The sequence below is a fragment of the Chenopodium album genome, chromosome 4, assembly GCF_948465745.1.
Source record: "Chenopodium album chromosome 4, dcCheAlbu1.1, whole genome shotgun sequence".
Lineage (NCBI taxonomy): Eukaryota > Viridiplantae > Streptophyta > Magnoliopsida > Caryophyllales > Amaranthaceae > Chenopodium > Chenopodium album.
Genome location: NC_137837.1, coordinates 47,083,710 through 47,091,194, shown reverse-complemented (window position 1 = coordinate 47,091,194; position 7,485 = coordinate 47,083,710). Strand labels below are relative to the sequence as shown.

Here is a 7,485-nt window from a genome sequence, read left to right as displayed (position 1 = left end):
CAGCTCCCCTACTCCCAGCTCCTCAACACCACCAGCTCAAACACCAAACCACTCACCCATACACTCTCCGCAACCACCACACATCACAACACCAACAGCAACAGCAGCGATAACAACCATCAACAACACCAACATCGCACCTCCCCTGCTCCCTCAGCTCACAATCAATCCCACCACGCAACCCCACATCGCACCACCACAATCACACCCACAAACCAAACTCCCAATCGCACCGAAACCACCCAACATCACCAAACCGCAACAATTCGCAGCACCAGCCTCCAACCAAACCACCTCCAATTCTTCTCCATCAGCCACCGCCACCAATTTCAACCACCAGCCTTCGCAACCCACTCAATTTCAGCCACCTTCAATCACACCAATTTCCAGCCACCGCAACCAATTCACCCAAGCAAACCCCAACACCTCCAATCACCACAACGTCAACCACCAATTCACAGAATCACCAGCAGCAACCCGCAACAATTGCAGCAACACTTACCTCCGCGGCCGCGCACCCCTGTCAGAAAGCGCACACGATTGGAGTCCAAATTCAGAGTCGAGGCAGAAGCTATGCGCGACCTCTGCGCGGTGTCTTCGCGGGCGCGTAGATTGGGGTTCAATTTGAACCACATCACGAGCTTTGCACGTGATTTTAATGAAATCCAACGGCCGTGTTTTAATGATGCTTGATGAAGATGATGATGATGAACGGTGAAGATGAGGGGATGCGTGGTGATGGTGATGAAGGTGATGCAAATCAGAGCAGCCAAATGAAAGAGAAGTGGAAATCGTGGCTGAGGGAATTTGGGGGATTTGTGGGTTTATTTTAATTTCTTTTTCTTTTATTTTATTTTATTTTCTTAATTCTTTTTATATTTTCCTTTTCCTTTTCTTATTTCCTTTCTATTTTATTTTTTCTTTTGTTTTTCCTTAATTTTCTCATTCTTTTATTTCTTTTATTTTTCTTAGTTTTATGAGCTTTGTATAAATACCCATTTTTGGGGGTAATTAGAGGGGAGGCCATTATGCTATTTTCTTAGTTAGTTTAGGAGAGATTCTCTCTCTTAGGGTTAGATTAGATAGTTTTTAGAGAGATAAAGTTGATTATTGCTCAATTTTCTTCCAAGTAATCAATTTTGGTCAAGTTTAATTTCCAATCAAGCAATTCCTTCAAGTTTTCATCTTTCATTAATCCTCTCTCTAGTAATCTCTAATCCTTTCCTTTAGCTTTATTTATTTGCTTTATTGTTGCTTATTTTTGTTAGTCTTTTTAGTTCATCTAGTTATTATTGTTTTCATTGTTTTTAATCATGTTTTGTTTTGTGTTTCTTGAATATATTTTTGGTTTTGCTATTATGTTTAATCTCCTTTCTCTAGGCTAATCTTTTAGCTAGGGGAAGGGGGTGGAAAATATGTGTTGAATGTTGGATGAATGATGATAGTGGATTGATTACATACCTTAAATTGATGAAAGATATGATTTTTATTGACTTGAGATTATTGTAGCACTTTATTTGATTGCCTTCTAGTTTAAATGCATGAAAATGATTTGAACTAGATTTAGATCACCTCTATTTTAATGATTGCATGAGAATGAGTTGTTAAAAATGGAGTTCCATGTATTGTGCCCCTTTATTCTTTGGTTAGCTTGTGCCTAATGGGATGCATGAGAATGATCCTAATTAGCATAGACCTCTTTCATTGATTTGCCTAGACTATTGCATGAAAATGAATTGTTTAGGTAGGATCTTGTGTTCTTTGGCATGTTCTTCATGATAACTACGATTATTCCCCTTTTTTCTAATCATGTTTGACACCCCCGTATCCCTAGCGTTGTTCTTTCTTGATTTTATTCGTCTTTATCTTTGCTTATTCATAGTTTTAGTGCTTTTTATCCAATATATCAACAAAAACATTTCCCCTCTTGACTCTTGCATTAGTGATATTGATGTTGGACGAGTGAGCTTCCTTAGTGGTTCGACCCTTTACTTGCCACTAACTAGTTTAGTGTAAGTTTAGGCATTATAAATTGTTAATTTGATTAGGGTTAGTAGTTTAACGACCTATCTAACCTCGATCAAATTTTGGCGCCGTTGCCGGGGAAGCGGCTTGTTTAGCATTTGTTTTTGCTATTGTTAGAGTCATTTTATTTGCTTTCTTTTTATTATTTTGCCTTTTTTTTAATCCTACTTGTCATTGCTAATCGTGTGCTTAGCTTTGTTGTATTCAAAGAGAGATATGGCAAGACAAGAGGATGACCTTCTTTTTAGGGAGTTTGGAAATCCGGAAGTCTATGAGCTCACGAGTGGTATACTTCTCCCAACCACAGAGTCTAATTTCACAATCCATCCACAATATGCTAGGATGGTACAAGTTGAGCAATTTTCCGGAAGTGCAAGTGAAGACCCCATTGAGCATTTGGACCGATTCCTTGAGTTGTGTGCAATGATGCAAACAAATGAAGTGAGCCAAGATTACATTCGTATGCATCTCTTTCGGCAATCTCTCACCGGAAGAGCAAAGAAATGGCTCAAGCTTTTGAAGCCCAACTCTCTCACCACATGGAAAGATGTTGCGAAGGCCTTTCTCAAGAGGTTCATTTCCGATGAGCAAACCGCAAAAATGAGGAGGAAGATAGCTTCTTTTGAGCAAGAACCGGATGAAACTCTTGGGGAAGCATGGGAAAGGTTTAAGGATATGATTAGAGCATGTCCTAACCATGGATTCAACCATAATTTGCTCATGAGATTCTTTTATGATGGCTTAGAGCCAATTTCAAGAACCAATCTAGATGCGGGTGCCGGTGGCCAATTGATTAAGATCCCTCAAAGCCAAGTTGAAGCTATAATTGAAGAGGTGGCTACTAGCTATTCTTGGGGAGGTCAAAGAAGGTCCCAAGGAAAGCAAGGTGATCTTTATGAGTTGGAGAAAGTCGGTCAACTTAAGCACATAGTTGAACTCTTGAATGAAGGTCTTTCCAAGTTGAACTCAAGTGTTAGTTTGGGTTCAAAACTGTCACAAATCATTGATTTCTCATGTGCTTGTTGTGGTGGGACGGATCATGATGCATCGTATTGTAGAGAGTTCAATCCCAAGCAAGGTGAGGCTTTGACTTTGAGGGAAGGAGAGTTTGTAACCCAAGCTCATTCTCAACAACTTCAACAACCTCCAAAACAAGAAAACTCCTACCTCCAAGATGAACCTCTTTTCAATCCTCTAACCGAAAATTTTTCTTACCCTTCCATCCAAATGGGGAACTTTCAAGATCAACATCATGACCAAAATCCTCAAGCGTATGAAGAACAATCCCCACTCGACCACACACAAACCCAAATTCTTCAACAACGTCAAATTCTCACTCAACAATTCCAAGAGATCAAATCTCACAATGAAGTTGTTGACTCCCAACTAGCCAACATTTCTTCTCTCCATTTAACCGCAAAACTCCCCTTACAATCATCTACTAACCCTTCATATGCTTATCATCTCGAAACTTGCAAGGAGGATGAAAGTAAGGAAGACAAGGTTGTGGAGGATGTGGTTGAGAAGAAGGTTCAAGAACAAAATGAGGAGCCATTAGATTTTAGTGAACCAAACAAGTTTGAAGGCCCGGTTCCCTTCCCTTGTAGGCTAGTTGAGAATGTTGTTTTGAAGAGCCCTATGGCGGTGAGCGTATGTAGAGTTGATGTGGTCGATGGTGTGATGGATAATGAGAGCTTACCTCCATGTGACGGTAAGGTGACAATGAGGTATGATGACTTTCTTGAAGTTCCTACTTGGTTTGAAGGCTCTCTTGAGGAAGGTGAGGTTTCCCTTCCTAATATCGAGGATTCCAAGCTTCATCGCCCTTTTAGAAGAAACGACAAGAAGAAGAGAAAAAGAAAAGATGAGCCACCATTGGCTCTTGATTTATTCCCTCCTTTCCCTTGTGGTGATTTGAGACGTCAAGGAATGCTAGTCCTCAAGCTTGGGGGCATTTATGATTCAATCCTCAAGTTGATGAGGGTGATGTTCTTTATTCCACCTTGAAGGAGGTGAAGGGTCAAGCTAGAGACCATAAACAAGCGCTTCCCGGGAGGCAACCCGGAGGATTTCTACCCCTTTCTCTCCCCCTCCTTTCTTTTTCTTTTTTGTTTTCTTTCTTTGTTTTCTTTTAATGTTTTCTTTTATTTCTTGTCTTGCCTTGTAGGTTGCATTTTGGAAGCTTGGAGCGGAGTGACATTCGGTGAACTCGATTTTATGCTCCATTATTCTTTTAAGCCAACCTCTCGGTGAGACCTTTCTTGTTTTCACTCTTTTAATTTTTCTTTGAGTGCTTAGTTTAAGGTTAGTTTAGGAAGAAGTTGAATGGTTCGAGGGTGTTTGCATTGGTTCTAAGGAACCTGGGATCGTTGATGTTGTTATCAACGGTCATTTGTATGACGATTGGGATTTACTTGAATTACATGCCTCATTTGTGAACCTTTTTATTTCTTCCTCTTGTTTTTGTGTTGTTTTTCCCTTTTATGTGACAAACATGACTATGACAAGTTGCAATGATTTTGATTTAGAATTGCTCATTCATTTGGATTTGTGTGCCTTTCATGATAATGTGTCTTTGAATGCTTATCTTCCTAGTTGATGAGGGTTTACACGGTTTGAGAGTGCTTAGGGTTGAATTAGACACATTGTAAGCTAAGGTAGCCCGGTTTAGAACTTTTGAGGACGTTTGAACCCCTAGTTCACGGGAAAGTGGTAAGATGGTGTTGCTCTCTATGGTGAATAGGATTCCCTTGGTTGGTATTTGCTTATTTCTTATCCCGTGTGAGCGTCATTTGTTCTAGCCTTCATCATTCTTGTGAGCGGCATTTAGGATCCTTAACTATGCATAACTTAATCCTTGTGTTGTTCTCTAGCTCCCAAGATCGTGACCAAGCAACTCTAGGGGAGGAAAAGGGCACCATTTTTCTTTTTTTTTTTTTTCTTTATCTTCTTTTTGTTTTGTTACTTATTTTGTTTTTATTTCGCATTTGCTCCTCTTGCCAACCCTTTGAGCCTATTCCCTTTCTTGATTATGAGCCACATTACAAGCCTTATGACCTTTCGTTTCCCTAACCCTTAGTTTGTGAAGCATTTCGGTTTAAGAGTTTGTTTTGTGTTGTAATAAAATGAGAAAGTATTATGCTTTTTGTACCAAGAAAGAAAAGTAAATTGTATATATTGTGTGAAATAAAGCAAATGTTAAGAAAAAGCCGTCTAAAGTTAAAAAAGGCAAGGACAACAAATAAAATATATATAAAAAAAAAAAAAAAAAATTTAAATTAGTTTGGTTTCGTTTTCTTCCCTACTTTAAGCATTGAGGACAATGCTTTGTTCAAGCTTGGGGGGGAGCGTTACTTCGTTTTTGTTTTTATTGAGTGTCGGTGTCGAATAAGCTTGGGGGAGATGGAATTATTGGTATTTTTGTTTGATGTTTGGTGATTTCTTGAGTTTGTTTTTGAGGTTTGATCACCCTTTTGCTTCACTTAGGAAATATCACCAAAATTTTCAAATTTTTGCCCCGCCTTGACCCTTAGCCTTACGTTACAACCCTAGTAAAGACCCTTTGACTTTAGAGGGGTGAGGTCAATGACCGGTGGAGGGAGATAGATTTCAACCCTATGGAGAGAGTATGCATAGTTGAGATGTCGGGTTGACCTTATGATTCCACATAAAAATTTCTTTTTCCGGTTCCCTCGAGGAATCATGAGGAGCTAACTAAGGGATGATTTGAAGCTAGTGGAGAGAACGTGGACCGTCTTGGATGGGGCTAGGGCGGAGAGTGAAATCATTAGTTCTCTATGCTTAGCTTAGGTTTGTCTCTTTCAACCATGAGCATCTCGGAACGTGTATTCCCTCATTTAATTAAGAAAGGTGAGCATTCTTTGGTGCATGTCTCTATGTTTTGAGTCCGAATGGAGCATTTTCTATCTAAAAGCTTGTTTGGTTTTCTTAAGCCTTGTCATGTCATGTTGGTCGTGGTTGTGCTTGCTTTTTGTTTTTGCTTTTCTTTTTCTTTTTGTTTTGCCTTGGTTTTGTTTAGAGTTGTGGGTTAAACTCTTAGGACACCCTCACGAGAGCACACTCGTCCTCTAGGGCGATCTAGGGGTTTAAAGGGCTTGTCATTAGTTGCTAAAAGTGACCGTGATTCCTACGAAAGTGAGTTAGTGTACATTCTTGTCTCCTTTAGTGTCTTAGTTTTGCTTGAATAAATCATTCTCCTTCTCCAGTGTTTCATGTTAATTTGCTCGAGGACGAGCAAAAGGTAAGCTTGGGGGAGTTTGATAAGTGACTTTTATGTCACTTTTAGGGTGTTTATTGAGTCGTATTCCGGCTTATTTTCCAATAATTTCACCTTTTATATCCTTTATTTCTATTATTTTATTATTCTCGTCTTTTATCCTTTATTTTGAGTATTTTTGTAATTTTCTATAGTTTTTAGTTTATTTTCGTGTTTTATTTTATTTTTCTTTATTATTTTATTTTATCTTTATTTTATTTTTATTTTGTTATCGATCCTACCCTCGTGTTGTTTTTGGTTGTAGGTGTTTTCGGGTCCTTGGTCGATCGAGTTCAAGGTCCGAGAATTGAGTCAAACAACATGCTCTAGCTGCTGCCCTCTTGCTAGCAGCTTAACATACACCACACCTCCCCTTACCCTACACCACAACACAACCCAAAACACATCTCCCCTGCTCCCTGCTTTTCCTCATCACCAACAGCAACATCAATTACAACCAGCAGCTCCCCTACTCCCAGCTCCTCAACACCACCAGCTCAAACACCAAACCACTCACCCATACACTCTCCGCAACCACCACACATCACAACACCAACAGCAACAGCAGCGATAACAACCATCAACAACACCAACATCGCACCTCCCCTGCTCCCTCAGCTCACAATCAATCCCACCACGCAACCCCACATCGCACCACCACAATCACACCCACAAACCAAACTCCCAATCGCACCGAAACCACCCAACATCACCAAACCGCAACAATTCGCAGCACCAGCCTCCAACCAAACCACCTCCAATTCTTCTCCATCAGCCACCGCCACCAATTTCAACCACCAGCCTTCGCAACCCACTCAATTTCAGCCACCTTCAATCACACCAATTTCCAGCCACCGCAACCAATTCACCCAAGCAAACCCCAACACCTCCAATCACCACAACGTCAACCACCAATTCACAGAATCACCAGCAGCAACCCGCAACAATTGCAGCAACACTTACCTCCGCGGCCGCGCACCCCTGTCAGAAAGCGCACACGATTGGAGTCCAAATTCAGAGTCGAGGCAGAAGCTATGCGCGACCTCTGCGCGGTGTCTTCGCGGGCGCGTAGATTGGGGTTCAATTTGAACCACATCACGAGCTTTGCACGTGATTTTAATGAAATCCAACGGCCGTGTTTTAATGATGCTTGATGAAGATGATGATGATGAACGGTGAAGATG

The 7,485-nt window shown here is 40.6% G+C and overlaps 1 non-coding gene across 1 annotated transcript; it reads right to left on the bottom strand.

The window, feature by feature from the left end:
- Nucleotides 1-2,622: 2,622 nt before the first annotated feature.
- Nucleotides 2,623-2,729, bottom strand: LOC145629530 (small nucleolar RNA R71). The gene has a single exon (XR_014111696.1). It is a non-coding gene; the product is annotated as a small nucleolar RNA R71 (small nucleolar RNA).
- Between the last annotated feature and the right edge of the window lie 4,756 nt (nt 2,730-7,485).